Source organism: Eptesicus fuscus, chromosome 2 (assembly GCF_027574615.1).
Source record: "Eptesicus fuscus isolate TK198812 chromosome 2, DD_ASM_mEF_20220401, whole genome shotgun sequence".
NCBI classification, from domain to species: domain Eukaryota; kingdom Metazoa; phylum Chordata; class Mammalia; order Chiroptera; family Vespertilionidae; genus Eptesicus; species Eptesicus fuscus.
Genome location: NC_072474.1, coordinates 92,259,055 through 92,275,090, shown reverse-complemented (window position 1 = coordinate 92,275,090; position 16,036 = coordinate 92,259,055). Strand labels below are relative to the sequence as shown.

The 16,036-nt window shown below is 40.0% G+C and overlaps 1 protein-coding gene across 1 annotated transcript in view; it reads right to left on the bottom strand.

Annotated features, from left to right (window-relative positions):
- Positions 1-16,036, bottom strand: part of APBB2 (amyloid beta precursor protein binding family B member 2) — a 339,921-nt gene that overhangs the window by 261,391 nt on the left and 62,494 nt on the right. The window contains exon 2 of the mRNA XM_054729387.1: positions 10,748-10,903. The gene's annotated coding sequence lies outside the window, so the exon portion shown is untranslated. The remainder of the gene's footprint in view (positions 1-10,747; positions 10,904-16,036) is intronic.

Here is a 16,036-nt window from a genome sequence, read left to right as displayed (position 1 = left end):
AACACCCGCATGTGGCCCGCGGGCCGTAGTTTGAGGACGCCTGCTAAAAAGGGTGCGCTAGCACACTGCACTGAGAAACTTCCTAACACAAGCTAGACTAATGCTGACATTCATGTTTTAAATAAATTACTGGGCGTGGACATTGTCTATGTAAAAACATCCAATAGACTATTTTTGTTAATAAGTGAAGCTGAGGATCAATCCTTTTTTGAGCAGATAATAATCAATTTGGAAACTTCAGAAATTCTGAACAGTCATGTCATAAATACAGATCTTATTTGTGAAATAGAATCAAATTAAATGTTTTGTTCATTATACTAGTAGGTCATTGTTGAACTGAGAAACTATCACCTGTTTTTATACAAATAGCTACATTAAAATAAATGACAATTGACTATGTCATTCGAGTGCAGTATCTTTGAAGGCTTTTAAATGAAACCTAAAATTTCACAGGTTATTTAACATCCTATCTAATAAAAGAGTAATATGCAAATTAACCATCACTCCGCTATACCACAAGCCACGCCCACCAGCCAATCAGGCGTGAATATGCAAATAAACCCAACCAAGATGGCTACAGCCACAGAGAGCAGGAGGGAGGCTTGGGTTTCCCCGGAATGGAGGAAGCCAAGCTTTCCTCCTGCCATTGCTGGCCTAGGACTCCACTCAATGCTACAAAGTTTCAATTATAGAAGATACATAAATTCCAACAGAAATGGCTGCAGCCACGGAGCAAGCAGAAGACTTGGCTCCGCTCCAGGCTAAAAAGTTTCAATTGTAGAAGATAAATAAACCCCAGATACCAGGACCTCCGCTTGGGTCGCCAGGGGGCATGGCTGGCCTGCAAACCACCACAGGCCCCTCGCCCAGGCTGCCCCACGCCCCAAGGGAACCCCTACCCTGATCCAGGACATCCTTCAGGGCAAACCAGCCAGCCCCCACCCGTGCACCAGGCCTCTATCCTATCTAATAAAAGAGTAATATGCAGACTGACCATCACTCCAACACACAAGATGGCTGCCCCTATGTGGTCAAAGATCCTGCCCCCATGTGGACACAAGATGGCCACCACAAGATGGCCATCAGGGGAGGGCAGTTGGGAGGGACCAGGCCTGAAAGGGAGGGCAGTTGGGGGCGATCAAGCCTGCAGGGAAGGGCAGTTGGGAGGGACCCAGGCCTGCAGGGGAGGGCAGTTAGGGGTGACTAGGCCTGCAGGGGAGGGCATTTAGGGACAAACAGGCTGGCAGGGGAGCAGTTAGGCATCAATCAGGCTGGGAGGGGAGTGGTTAGGGGGTGATCAGGCTGGCAGGCAGAAGCGGTTAGGGACAATCAGGAAGGCAGGCAGTCGAGCAGTTGGGAGCCAGCAGTCCTGGATTGTGAGAGGGATGTACAGCTGCCAGATCGGGCCTAAACGGGCAGCTGGACATCCCTCGAGGGGTCCCAGATTGGAGAGGGTGCAGGCTGGGTTGAGGGACACACACACACACACACACACACCCCGTGCATGAATTTCGTGCACCGGGCCTCTCGTAAAAATATAAAGACAAGCAAAAAAATCAAAACACGTAAGATTCTGAACTCTATTAATATCTCTACATATAAAAGCCTAAGCGACCGTCCGACTGTTTGACCATCCGACCGCTAGCTATGATGTGCAATGACCACCAGGGGGCAGATGCTCAACGCAGGAGCTGCTGAGCTGAGGTGACTTGGCAGCTGCGGTTCTTGGGTGACGCACCCGGAACCAGAGAAAAGGGAGCCCGATTCTGGAGTGCGTCACCCAAGAACCACCCTCTCGCAACCTGGGACTGCTCAGGGGATGTTGGAGAGCCAGTTTCAGCCAGATTCCCCGCAGGCCAGACCGAGGGACCCCACCGGTGCACTAGTATTTATCATAAACACCCTTATTACAGATTTACACAAAAATGGTTTCTCCTAATGAAAGCAAGTTACAGAAACCCTCTTTATTCATCTTGCATTGGCTCCCAAATGTGACTACGTTGATGTGGTGATTTTTCTTCATCTGCAACCAAATAATTATAAACAGGCTGAAGCCTTCACAAATGTAATTGTACCACAACTCAAACTTCCCCGGCTCAATCATTCTGAACCCCTGATTTCAGTCAGCACAGCACTCGACTCAAAGTAAAGGGCAGTTAAAAAGTTACCGTCACCCAGCCATATTCTGTTTCAGCTTCCTAAGAAAAACAACAAGACCCAATTCTCCTAGAACATTATACTACATTCCTCAGAGGGTCATTCATCATTCTGAGAATAGGTCACAGAGATTTCTGAAAGGGCACCAAAGAGGAAGAAAAGATTAGTAGGAGTGACTGGGTTAAAAGATTCGTGATACCCACTTCCAGGATCCTAGAGATATAAATGAAAGCTCATCTATGGCTTTTTTTTTCTTTTAAATGAAGAATAAAAAAAAGAATAACTCCACATTGCTCTCTATAGATGCATTTTTATGAAGTGATACTATCAGCCAACAACTGATAAATCAGCCAAAGGACTGACTGCCAAGAAACGCACTGGGGCCAGGTAACAAACATGTCAGTTCCCATCTAGCTGCTCTACCCACGTTGAAATGAGAAGATTACAATGAAAGAGGAGAAGCAGGTAAGCCATTCTGGAGAACTGAGCCCTCAGAGAGCTGGGAGGCATGGCTTGACCTACTAACAGATCTGCAAAAAAACGTATTTTAAATCTGATACTGTGATTTTAATTAAAAACCTAGTGGAAGAAATCAGCTTTTACCTATATGAGGAGCAGGGAAGTGTCTCTGAATTTCATTCAACACCAAATTTATATATTTTCACATGAAAAATAAGTTAGTCCCCAAACAAAATTACAACTGTACTAGAAAACAAAATGAAAGAAAATGGCCAACTAGAGTCCAAACATCTCAATAAAGCAGCGATTTTCAACCTTTTTCATCTCATGGCACCCATAAAATAATTACTAGAATTCTGCGGCATATCAAAAAATATGTTCTATTTTTTGCCAATCTGACAAAAAAAAATTGATATAATGTTGATTCATTCACACCAAATGGCTAGTGTTGTGTTGGCTGTGGTCATTTTTTTTTTTTTAATTTCACAATCTAAGGGAAATAAGATCCATGCTCCTGACTAATCACTGCATAGGTATTACATGTTTTGAAAATTCTTGCATCACACCATTGTGCTTTTTGCAACACACCAGTTGAAAATTGCTGCAATAAAGCAATGACTTTTTTTACTCCTTTTCAATCTTAATGCATTCATAATTTTTACAGTTATAAGTAAAGAAGAGATATAAAGTTAGTCTCCACATTTCCCATATAATTATATTCATATCAACACAGTAGTCTATTGAGAACCATACTAATACAAAGAAAAATATAACAAAGCTAAGTATAAAAATACAGCTAGCATTTTAATTATATCATGAAAACTACCCAATTTTCATAAAACATAAAATCATTCTATATTCCCCAAACCCAAGGCATTTTAATTAATATTTTCCATGTAATAAAAGAATAGTTTTGTGAAATGTAGCTTTTTCTGTATAAAAGACTCAACTCATATAACCATTAGTGAAAATTCTTGATATTCTTGAAATAATACCAAACTTGTAAGTCCTTGTCAGTAGTTATTGGCAATGGTTAAGAAGAGGTAATAATTTTTTTAAATTTAATCTGTTTTATTCAAATGGATAATGGCATAAAAATGCTTATCACTTTTATGAGAAAATTACTTTTTAAAAAAATTTTAATTTTTCAATTACAGTTGACATTGGATATTATATATTAGTTTCAAGTGTACAGCACAGTGGTTAGACATTTATATATCTTACGAAGTGATCACCCAGATAAGTCTTACACCCACCTGGCACTATACATAGTTATTACAATATGGACTATATTCCTAATACTGTACTTTACATCCCATGACCATATTGTGACTGTCAATTTATATTTCTTAATCCCTTCACCTACTCCCCAATCCCCCTCCCATCTGGCAAGCATCAGTTTGTTCTCTGTATCTATGAATTTGTTTCTGTTTTGTTTGTTCGCTTACTTTGTTTTCTGGAATAAACATAAAAGTGAAATCAGAAAAGAAGTACTTTTGCTTTATTTTTTTTTTTGTACTTTTGCTTTAAATAATGGATGTAATAATCTAGAAAATGCATGTAGATTGACTTAAATTCTCATCTACCACTTCCGATTCCCACAGTTATCCACAGGGAAATAAGCAGACATTAGAGTACCTTTAACACAGTTACTCAAACAGGAAGGGAGAGAAAAAGTAGCAAAAATACAGTAATAGTTTAATTTTTCTAAAAAGAGAAATATATTTCAACTTAAGCCCATTTCTTGAAGCAACTTTTTTCATAGAAAAACTGCATCGTAAAAAACTAACTAAAGTGAGCTACTAGCATAAAGAGCAGAACTGAGAGTCCAGAAATAAACCCTTATATTTATGGTAATTAATTTTCTACACAGGTACCAAATAAGTCAATAAGTAAAGGATAGTCTTTTCAGCAAATGGTGTTGGGACAACTGGATATCCATATGCAAAGAAAGAAAAGAGCAGAAGGAAATAAAAAGTATACCTGACCCTCACACCATATACAAAAAATCCAAAATAGATCGTGGAACTAAATGTAGGGCTAGAAAGAAACAACGGAGAAAAATCTTTGTGACCTTTGGTGTTAGCCCAAGAGTTTTTAGAAACAAAAATCATAAGCTTTGAAAGAAAATATGATATATTGAACTTGATTACAATTAAAAACTTTTGAGCCTCAAAGGACACCATTAAGAAAGCAAAAAAACAAGCCAGAGACTGGGAGAAAATATGTACAACTACATATACCCAATAAGACAAATAACCTAAAATAAAAATATGCGAAGAGTTTTACTAGCATTTCCCCAAAGAAGACAGGAGTGGCTAAGAAGCTCACTGATTGAATAACTAGCTTAATTATGAGAGGATAAATTTCATAATTACCATCTTTTTGTCCTTTTCAAAAAGCTACATAATAGGATGATTTCATTAGAAACTCCAAAGCACATTACTTCGTATTTCTCATATGATAGTAAAGTTTTCACATCACTGTAAAAAATAAAGATAACAACCAGAGTGCACAAGAAATAGAACTATCTCTAGTCATGGGTGATATAATCTGGTATGTAGAAAATCCTAAGGAAGTCACATACACAATAAAGAAAACTGCTTACCAATACTGATAAAAAAAAGTTCAACAAGGTAGAAGAAAACAGGATCAATATACAAAACTCAATTGTATTTCTATACACTAGCAATGAATACTCTGAAAATAAAATTTTTAAAATGATTCCATTTATAAAGGCATCAAAAAGGAAAACACTTAGGAATAAATGTAATAAGAAATTTTGTTCCCTAAAAACAAACAAACAAAAAACAAACAAAAACACTATGGAGGAAATTAAAGAACTAAATCAATATAAACACACAACACATTCCATGTTCATGGATTGGAACTTTTAATATTGGTTAAGATGGAAATACTCCTCAAGTTGATCTAGAGATTCAATACAATCCTTATCAAAAGGCTGGTGCAACATTAAAAAATGAATAATATAATCTTTCACCTTAATAAGCTAAAAACCAAAAACCATATGATCATATCAATAGATGCAGAAAAAGCATCTGATAAAAATCCAACATCCACTGTGACAAAAACTCTCAATAAACTAGGAATATAAGACCTTCCTCAACTTAATTTTTAAAATTTACAAAAAACTTACAGCTAACATTATACTTGATGGTGAGAAAGTAGATGCTTTCCCACTAAGGATCAAGGTCAAGGAACAGACATCACCTCTCACCATTCCCATGGAACATCACATTGGAAGTACTTGCTAGTGAGATAAGACAAGAAAATCAAAGGCATACAAATTGGGAAGGAAGAAATAAAGCTGTCTTTGTTTGCAGATAATATGGTTATTTATATAGAAACTTTCAAAGAATTAACAAAAATACTCCTGAGACCAATATGCAATTATAGTAAGTTTGCAGAATACAAGTTAATTACACACAAGTCACTTGCTTCCTTATATACCAGTAATAAACAATTGGTATTTGAAATTAAAAACACAATATTATTTATATTAGCACCAAAATAAATGAAATACTTAGATATAAATCTAACAAATATGTACAAGATCCACATGAGGGAAACTACAAAACTCTGATGAAATAATCAAAGAAGATCTAAAGAAATAGTTATTCCATGAATAGGAATACTCAATATTACCAAGATGCTAGTTCTTCCCAACTTTACCTATAGACCCAACACAATTTCAAAGCAAGTTCTTTTGTGAGTGTTATTAAACTGATTCAAAAGTTCACATGGAGAGGCAAAAAGCCCAGAACAGCCAATACAATATTGAAGGAAAAGAACAGGGTCAGAGGACTAATACTATCTGACTTGAAGATTTACTATAAGCTACAATAACCAAGACAGTGGTATTGGTGAAAAAATAGACAAATAGATCAATGGAACAGAACAGAGAGACCAACACAAATACAGTCAATTGACCTTTGACTAAGGAGCAAAGGCCATTCATTCAATGAAAAAAGGATAGTAATTTCAATAAATAGTGCTGAAATAACTAGGCATCCACATACAAAAAAAAAAAAAATTAGAAATATACACAAAGACCTTAAACCTTTCACAAATATTAACTCAAAAGATATTATAAACCTAAAAGTAAAATGTAAAACTATAAAACTCCAAGACAATAACATAGGAGAAAACCTAGAGGACCTTGGGTTGGCAATAGCTTTTCAGATACAAAACCAATGATCCATGAAAGAAATAATTGACAAGCTAGACTTCATTAAAATTAAAATTTTCTTCTATGAGAAAGAAATTGTCAAGAGAATGAAAAGACAAGCCATAGAACTGGGAAAAAAAAATATTTGCAAAAGACATATTTGATAAAGGACTGGTACCCAAATACAAAGAACTCTTAAAACTCAACAATTAGAAAATAAACAATCCAATTTAAAAAATGGGCAAAAGATCTGAACAGATACCTCACCAAAGAAGATATACAGATGGTAAACAGCATATGAAAAGATGCTCAACACCATACATCACTAGAGAATTGCAAATGAGAACAACGATGAGATACCACTATGCACATATTAGAATGGGTAAAATGCAAAACACTGACAACACCGAATGCTGGGGAGGATGTGGAGAAACTCACTGCTGCTGGAAATGCAAAATGGTACAAACACTTTGAAAAACAGTTTGGCAGTTTCCTACAAAACTAAACATACTCTTCGATACAACCCAGCAATCATGCTCCTTGGTGTTGACTAAAGAAGTTGAAAACTTACGTCCACACAAAAACCTGCACATGATGTTTACAGCAGCTTCATTCATAAATACTAAAACTTGGAAGCCATCAAGATGCCCTTCAGTAGGTAAAGGAATAAATAAACTGTAGTACATCGAGACAATAGAATATTATCATTAAAAAGAACTGTCAAGCCCTAGCTGGTTTGGCTCAGTGGATAGAGCATCGGTCTGTGGACTGAAGGGTCCTGGGTTTGATTCTGGTCAAGGACATGTATCTCAGTTGCAGGCTCGATCCCCGGCCCTGGTCAGGGCATACACGGGAGGCAACCAATTGATGTGTCTCTCTCACATCAATGTTTCTCTCTCTGTGTCTCTCCCTCTCCCTTCCACTCTCGCTAAAAATCAACGCAAAAATATCCCCGGATGAGGATTTAAAAAACAGTCAAGACATGGGGGAATCTTAAATGCATATTGCAAAGTGAAAGAAGCCAATCTGAAAGGCTACATACTGTATGATTCCATATGACATTCTGGAAAAGGCAAAACTATGGAGACAGTAAAAAATCAGTAGTTGACAAAACTTCAGAGGGAGGGAGGGTGGGAGGGATGAATGAATAGTTAGAACATGGGATTTTCAGGGCAGTGAAAGTATTGTGTGTGATGCTGTTATGGTAGATATATATCATTAATTATTAGTCAAAGCCCGTGAAATGTACAACACAAAGAGTGAACCTCATGTAGACCATGGACTTTAGTTAATCATAATGTGTCAATCTTGGCTCATCAGTTTTAACAAATGCACCACACTCATGCAAGATGTTAATAATAGGAAAAACTTAGGGGTGGTTGGGACTCTGTACTTTCTGCTCAATTTTTCTGTAAATTAAAACTGCCCTCCCCAAAATAAAGTCTATGATTTTTTTAAAAAGCAAACCATATCCATTATAAAAAAAAAATCCTACCTAATAAAATGGTAATATGTAAATTACCATCACTCCGCTACGCCCACGATTGGGCCAGTGGGAGGCGCAGGGGGCGGGACTCAGGGTGGCCGAGGTAGCCGATTGGGCCAGCGTCTGCGCCATGGCTGTGCTGCAGAACAGAAGGGGCCTCTGGGGCAGCGAGCTCACGTCCCGCCGCGGACCATCAAAAGCGGGTGCCTGTCTGCTCCGACACCAGGCCTTTCAGAAGCCTCCGCCGCGCTGGAGGCTTCCGAAAGGCCTGGTGCACCAGCGGACAGGCACCCAGCTCCCCCGCGTGTAGGGGACCCTACACGTGCATGATTCAATCATGCACTGGGCCTCTAGTAAAACAATAAAGTCTAATATTAAGAAGAGAAAATAAATCTTTAAAATTCATGACACACTTGAAATTCTGCCTGGAACAGAAAGCCAGCTGAGGTTTTCATAAGAAGAATAACTGTCACCCTGCGGTGTTAAAATAAACTCTGGACAGTTCTCTGATAACCTCTCATTTGGCTGCCCTGAAACAACTGTGTTTACAGTAAATACCAAGATTCTACTCCTAGCAAGCTCTGAAATTATCTTTCTTACCTGCAATTTATTTTAACGATAGCCTCTGGAAAGCCTCCCTTTCTTTCTGATTCAAAAAGCAAGTAATTGAATTAAGTATATTTTTTAAAATGTTCCTGAAAACAAAAATCCTATTTCTCCTTTGTTAAATAATAGCTCTCTCTGCTAGTGTCTCCACTACCCAGCAGAATTTATAATTCCACCTTTTCTACTCCCACAAAACTTAGTCCTTACCTCTACTGATACATTTTTCACTGCCAGCTAGCCAAATGCTGATCTAGCCTACCCTCTCTGTGAGCCCCTGAGTACAGGGACTGCCACAGTCATTTCACGCTAAGACCCCATCCTAAAAGGCACTACCCGTCAAAAAGTTTGCAGATGTAAGTGATGGACACTAACTCAGACTAAGAGGCTGACCTGCCAGGAAAGTGAAAATGAATTAGCTGGCTTTAGGTGATGCAGAATCTGGGACCATAAATTTTGTGCGTGTGTTGTGTTGTGTATGTGTCGTATGTGTGTTGTGTGTGTGTGTTGTGTATATGTTGTGTGTGTGTGTTCTGTGTGTTGTGTGTGTTTGTGTGTATGGTGTGTGTTGTGTGTGTTGTGTGGTGTGTATATGTTATGCGTGTGTGTTATGTGTTGTGTGTATTGCATGTGTGTGTTTTGCGTGTAGTGTGTATGTTTGTGTGTGTGTGTTTGTGTGTATGTGTAGTGTGGGGGGGGGGGTTGGGGGTGTGTGGGTGTGACCCCCCTTCCCTCCTCATATTGTTTCCTCCATCTCCCTGCTCTGATTTCCTGTGGTAGCAGAGAGTAACCAGCAGCTCCAGCTTCACAAACCCACAAAAAGGAAAAATGTCTTTGCAATAGTTTCAGTGAAAATACTAGGGCTCCTCCATAAACTGATCCTGGTGACCCTGACTAGCCAGGCTATGTCAAATGCCCACAGCAGAGACACTGAGGTCACCTCCTCTAACTCCACAGGCTAAAAACAAAGCAAGGGTGACTGCCCAGGGAAACCTGGGAAATTTGTTGGAGGAGGAAAGGATGCTGGGTGGGCAAAGTCAACAGAAGCTCAGTACTTCACAGGTTCTCCAGACTGCTGACTCGCTCCCTTCCAGTGAGTATTTATCAGCTGCCTATTATGTCTAATGCTGCGTTTCCCACTGAACATCCGATAAAAAGGTTCGCAGTGCCCATCCCTGTAACACAATCCTCTTTCTCACAATGAATTATTTTCCATCTTATTGTGAGATGAGGTTGTTGTGCAGTGTCGCGCTCGTGGTCCACTTCATTTTGCCCGTCTTTACATTCTTGTTACTTGAGGGGATTTCTTCTCCTTTGTCCTACATGAGTATCTTCATGCCCAAAGCACTCTGCTGAAACCAAATGTGTCGCCAGCTTTTGTTTTGGGGGAGACAAAAGTAAAAACTTGCCAAGCAAACTGGAGGAGCACAGACAGAAATGACCCCCTAAAATGGCAGGCCCCCATGATCACCCTTCACGGTGTGAACACCCAAATGGGGGCACGTCTCTGAAAGGGCCAGTGCCAGTCCTGCTTCTCAGGGTCACCGCTTTCTCTCCAAAATAAAGCCAAGATCGCCGGGTTGTTAGGAGTGGCTTGTCACATAGTTGTGCTTGAGATCTTCCTCTCTCCTCTAGAAGAGGAAGATGGGGGGCGGGGGGGAGGAAGAAGGAAGACAACAATGCCCTGTACACAGAAGTCTATCAGGGTACAGCATCTGCCACTTATCTGATGCTCTCACATAACTGGAACGATTATTCGGGGTCGCCTCAAAAACACTTTGTGAAATTAACAAAACAAATTTTCCGCATCTGACACAAGCCACGTTGTCCAGCCTCTGTTACCTTATACCAACCTGATCTCGCTTAAGTTATGGTCTGTCTCAGGCTCTCACAGCAGCTTTCTTTTATGGATTTTCCATCCAGCGAATGTTTCTGTTCCACAGCTGGGCAGATCCGACCACAGCATGCTTGGCTATGGACCGCAGCAGCTCACCCAAGGCAGCTCCAACCTGGAGGGGCAAAGGCCAGAAGCCATTAGAAGACTAGAAAAAAGGAGATTCATTCTCCCTCTCTCTTTTTCTCTCCCTCCTTCTCCCCCTCCCTCCCTCCCTCTTTCTCTCTCTCTCTCCTATGGACTTGGCAGGATAACCCCAAACATCTAAATGTTTAAAATCATTAATGAGCAGAGACAACAGCTTATAAGTGTCCTAGAGAAAAGCTTGGGCTATTGTGAGGGGAAGATTAAAGTATTTAATCATTATTGAAAAGGCTTGGCCAAACGCTTGTGCTCTGTTTGTGGAAAATTTAAAAGCCAGCTGTTTTAATTAACCACAGAAAACACAAGCTACAACTAAAATTTCATGAGCATACAGCTCTGCCCTGTGGAAAACCACAGGAATGTTCTGGCAGGGCTCAGTCGAATTCTTGGGACACAGAAGGCTGGAATCATTCCCCTTAGGAACTTGAACAGAAAATCAACTTGCTCAATATGTGTGTGTGTTTTTTTTTTAAGTAAAATGAAACCCAGATTTAATCTCAATCAAATATAAAACATTTCAGGCCTTCAAAGGGCACCACCAAAAGACACATAAGGGAAAGGTCATGAAAACATTCCAACGTGGCTCAGAATTTAGAACGTATTTTCAATGCAAAATGAAGGATGCAGCAGAAAATTATATGGGCTAAAATAATCCAAAGGGGAAACTAATCACCTTTCATTTCCTAATAGAGGAAAAGGATACATGAAACCAACATTCAACATGTGGTTCATAAATATTATCAAGTGAATAACGTATTCGAGCAAAAGGAAATCTTTTAACTAACCTACTTCAACCTAACCTGTGGCCAGGCCCACACTAGCTACCATGCTTCAATGTGAAGAACCATGGCACCCAGAAAAACAGTGTTAAAATAACGTCTGCTCACTGAGGTTGCAGCTAGCAATTCTGGTGCAGAAGAATAAAATGAGGGGGTCTTATAAAAGCAATTAGTGAACAATTAAAAGCTAATTGATTAGGAAGTCTTCATTTGTTAATTATAGTAATAGTTATGACAACATCTATACATGTTAAATATTGAAAGCCTATTCAAAAAGGAACCGGACAAATGTTATTTTCAGATACTGGGTCCATAATTCTATTTCTGTAAGTCAAAACAGATCCTGTCATAAGTGTGCCAAGCATAATATTACATTAATCTCTACCTTCATTTGAAACTGTAGTCCCAAAAATAAGTTAAAAAAAAAAAAGAAACTCAGCAAGAAAAAAGATACCAAGTTATGTATTTGTGGTTCTATCCCAATTTTGTTCTAAAACTGGGTATATATAATGTAAAGGCACCACAGTTTGAACAATAGATATTTCTGGGTAATGGGATTATGAGATATTTGTATTTCCTTCTTGGTGTTTTCCAAATTTTCTATAATTGTTAGAATATATTTATATTTTAAAATATATTTTATTGATTTTTTTCAGAGAGGAAGGGAGAGGAATAGAGAGTTAGAAACATCGATGAGAGAGAAACATCGATCAGCTGCCTCCTGCACACTCCCCACTGGGTACATGCCCTTGACCAGAATCGAACCTGGGACCCTTGAGTCCGCAGGCTGTCGCTCTATCCACTGAGCCAAACCGGTTAGGGCTAGAATATTTTTAATGAGATTTTTATTAAACACTATGGGAGTACAAATCAGAAATGGGGTGTGATACTCTATAAGCCTGATCTGTAGGCTTCCTCTTATCTGAACAAGAAGGGCTAATGAATTAACAAGTCTTCATTACTGAACTCAGTAATTCCTAATTTAAAAGTTCAACAACCAAGTGCCTAATAACACTTCCAGGGCTAACAACAGTCCTTTCTCAGAAGTAAGACATTTTTATCTATTATTCTGTAAATTTGCCACAAAGAAACAAAGAGGCCCTGGTATTTCCCTCTCTGACCAATGCATCCAGTAAGACCACCTCCCCCTGTTGCTGACAATTTCACAGGGGCGTGGCCCTCGGTGAATAAATACCGCCACATCCATTTCTGATACTCAGCATCTCAGAAAACACCAAACACAGGGGTGGAATCTTCACACCCGGGGACTTGGCAGCCCAGGACTCTGAGAAACCCAACCCCTGGGTTTACCAGTGAGGACACTGCCACCCAGAAAGGTCCACTGTCTTTCCTGAGAGGGACGAGAGTCCACGTCACCTGCCTCCGCGCTGACCAAGCGCGCTCCCCACCACCCAATGTCTCAGCACTCTTCAAAACCAGTTTGTATGAACCACCTGCAACATGTCAAATTCATACCAGCAAAACCAGAAGAACAAGACAGAAATGTGTCCCACCGAAAATGAAATGCACGCGGGGGAAAAAAGCCAAGACTCAACCGCAGGCTAACACAGACGACCCAGCACACGCTCGGTAGAGAGACAATGGCTGCAGTGTGCTCGGGGAGCAGGTGTCCTGAACGGAAACTGCCTGTCACACGGACAGCTCTCTGGTCCCAGTACTTGCTCTGTTGACAACAGCACATTCCCACCACTCAGGGCAGGACGAAAGATTTTCAACCAGACGACACTTGCACCCAAGCCATCTGAGAGAGCGGTGGGGTGCATGCCCACCCTGGTGCTGGAAATAAGTGATGAATGCCATCCGGGCCTCTCCCTTCCAGAGTGACCCACGTCTTTGGGGAGAGACACCAATGATTTCAAAAATTAAGAAAACAAGACTCTCTAAGACCCAAAATAAAATAATCCAACTGCTTCCTATCTTATGTCATATGTGACATAGAGAGTAAGCAGGTTTTTCTCTTTTCTTCTAAATTCTTAATCTGAAATATTGCTCACCTCCACTCCTTTCTTAGCATCTACCTACAGTGTCCAGGCCACGCTAATCAGAGACCTAAGAGTTTCACAAAAGGTGAACAGCCTGAAAAACAGGGCAGAGAAGAGGACAGAAGCGCTCCCTGAAAGGCCTTTATCCAGCTCACGTCTCGCCACCCTTGCTACTGTGAGAACAAAGGCATGAACTGTGACGCTGCTAATAAAAAAGCCGCGTCGAGGGATGATGTGATCTCGCTTTGGAAGAGCCAGAACAAATACAATGGCTCTGTCCCACCCCATCGGAGAAGTCAGGCATTGGAGCAGAGAAGAAAATGTGTGTTTTCCACCCAAAACTGCTCTTTGCGTCCCCACCATACAGGGTGGGGCAAAAGTAGGTCTACAGTTGTACGTGAAACCCAGAGGTTATTCTTGTATCATTATTTATTAATTACTGTATTATTTTTCCATACAAATACCTGTAAACCTACGGTTGCCCCATCCTGTATATTTCCATGGCTGGATCCAGAAGGAAAGACCGTATTGTCAGTTTATTCCCATCGATGCCTCAGTTCTAATGCCAAAGGTTAATATCCACGGCGGGGACAAGGAATTAGGTTCTTGTTGCTATTACACAATGAAATTAAAGCTTTGTGGTGAGTATTGATCAAATAACTCTCTGAAGTCTAAGGTAATGGCAGTATGTTTAAATCTAACAGTCTAGTAGAATGAAGTCTGACCTACTAATCAAATTGGGTAAAATCGTACGGACATCACCAAATTCTCTTCCCTAATAGAGACTAGTATACAAAGGCTATAATTAAACTGGATTCACAGATTTTGAAATCCTTTCTTGCTTAACACTTGGCTGTGTGTTGTTTAGTTTTTAGCTTCAGTGAATGCCTTTGGGAAAATGTGTGCCCAGATGTTGCCACTGTGTGAAAACCTTAAATGTTTGGCCAGCATCTTATTTATTCTATTCTAATGCCACAGGGAAAGTTTCTCCTTCTTGTGCCTGATGCCAGGAATATCAGCCAAGCCAATTCAAGACTGCTGAAATTCCTATCTCAAAATGACCAGGAGATCCTGGCAAGAATATGTTGGAGAACATTCCTCTAACCACTTTTAAAATTTTATTTTTAAAATGTAAATTCACAGTATCAACAAGTTTACATTTTAAAATGTTTGGGAGAAGGTATAAATTATATGAAATAATGAGGGCTTGTTTGTCTCCTTCCCCCCCCCTCCCCCCCCCCAAAAAGACTCTATCTTAGGTACCCATCACAGGCAACTGAAAAGAATCTATTAATGAATAACCCAAAGTGGCACCCAACAAAGTTTGTGGCTGATGATGAAGACATTATGGCAATTCAGAAAAGGTTTCACACAGTAACCTCCCCTGTCATATTCTCAAATAAAGAGCATTTCAACTGGAGGGCCGAGAGTGAAAATTTATGCTTATTAATGTTTTAAAGACTGTTCTAGAAAGAACAAAGGATGAAGAAATTAGCACATATAGAAGTTATGGTCCCAGTTCTGCTACTTATGACTCAAGGCTTTCTGGGACAATTAACTTATTCTCTTTAACCTTTGTTCCCTCATTTGTAAAACTGGGATGAGACTATCAGCCAACTTCATGGGATTGTCAACTGATGAAACCAAATATAAAAACAGTATAGAAATGTTTAAGGCACTATGTATTCAGTCAAATATTTGTTTTTATTTTTTTTGTTAATCCTCACCCGAGGATATTTTTCCATTGATTTTTAAGGAGAGTGGAAGAGAGAGGGAAAGACAGAGAGAAACATCAATGTGAGAGGAACACATCGATCGGTTGCCTCCTGCATGAGCCCTGACCAGGGCCTGGGCCCTTGGAGGAGCCTGCAACCAAGGAACATGCCCTTGATCAGAATCGAACCAGCAGACGCTCTATCTACTGAGCCAAACCGACTAGGGCCAGTCAACAAATATTTCCTAAGAAACTACAATGCTGCCAGATATAGTGCTGTGGATGCAACCATAAGGACCTAGATTAAGGGATGGAGTGTAATTTGTAGGAGGTACAAGGAGCTATGGGAAAACGTAGGCAACCTCTAATCCCAATACCAGACAAATATCTGGTAGTGAGCAGTGGTAGACGTGGTTTTTACTTTGGGTTGTCTAATTGTTAGCGCATTCATTTAGCACATCTTTTATTGAACACTCGCCATGTTCAGGCACTATTCTAGGTGCTAGGGATTTAGCACTGAACAAATTTCTGCCCTAATGGAGCTAACATTTCAGTCATTCCTCACCCATGTGGAATGTAAAATACACGAACTAAATAGATTTAAACAC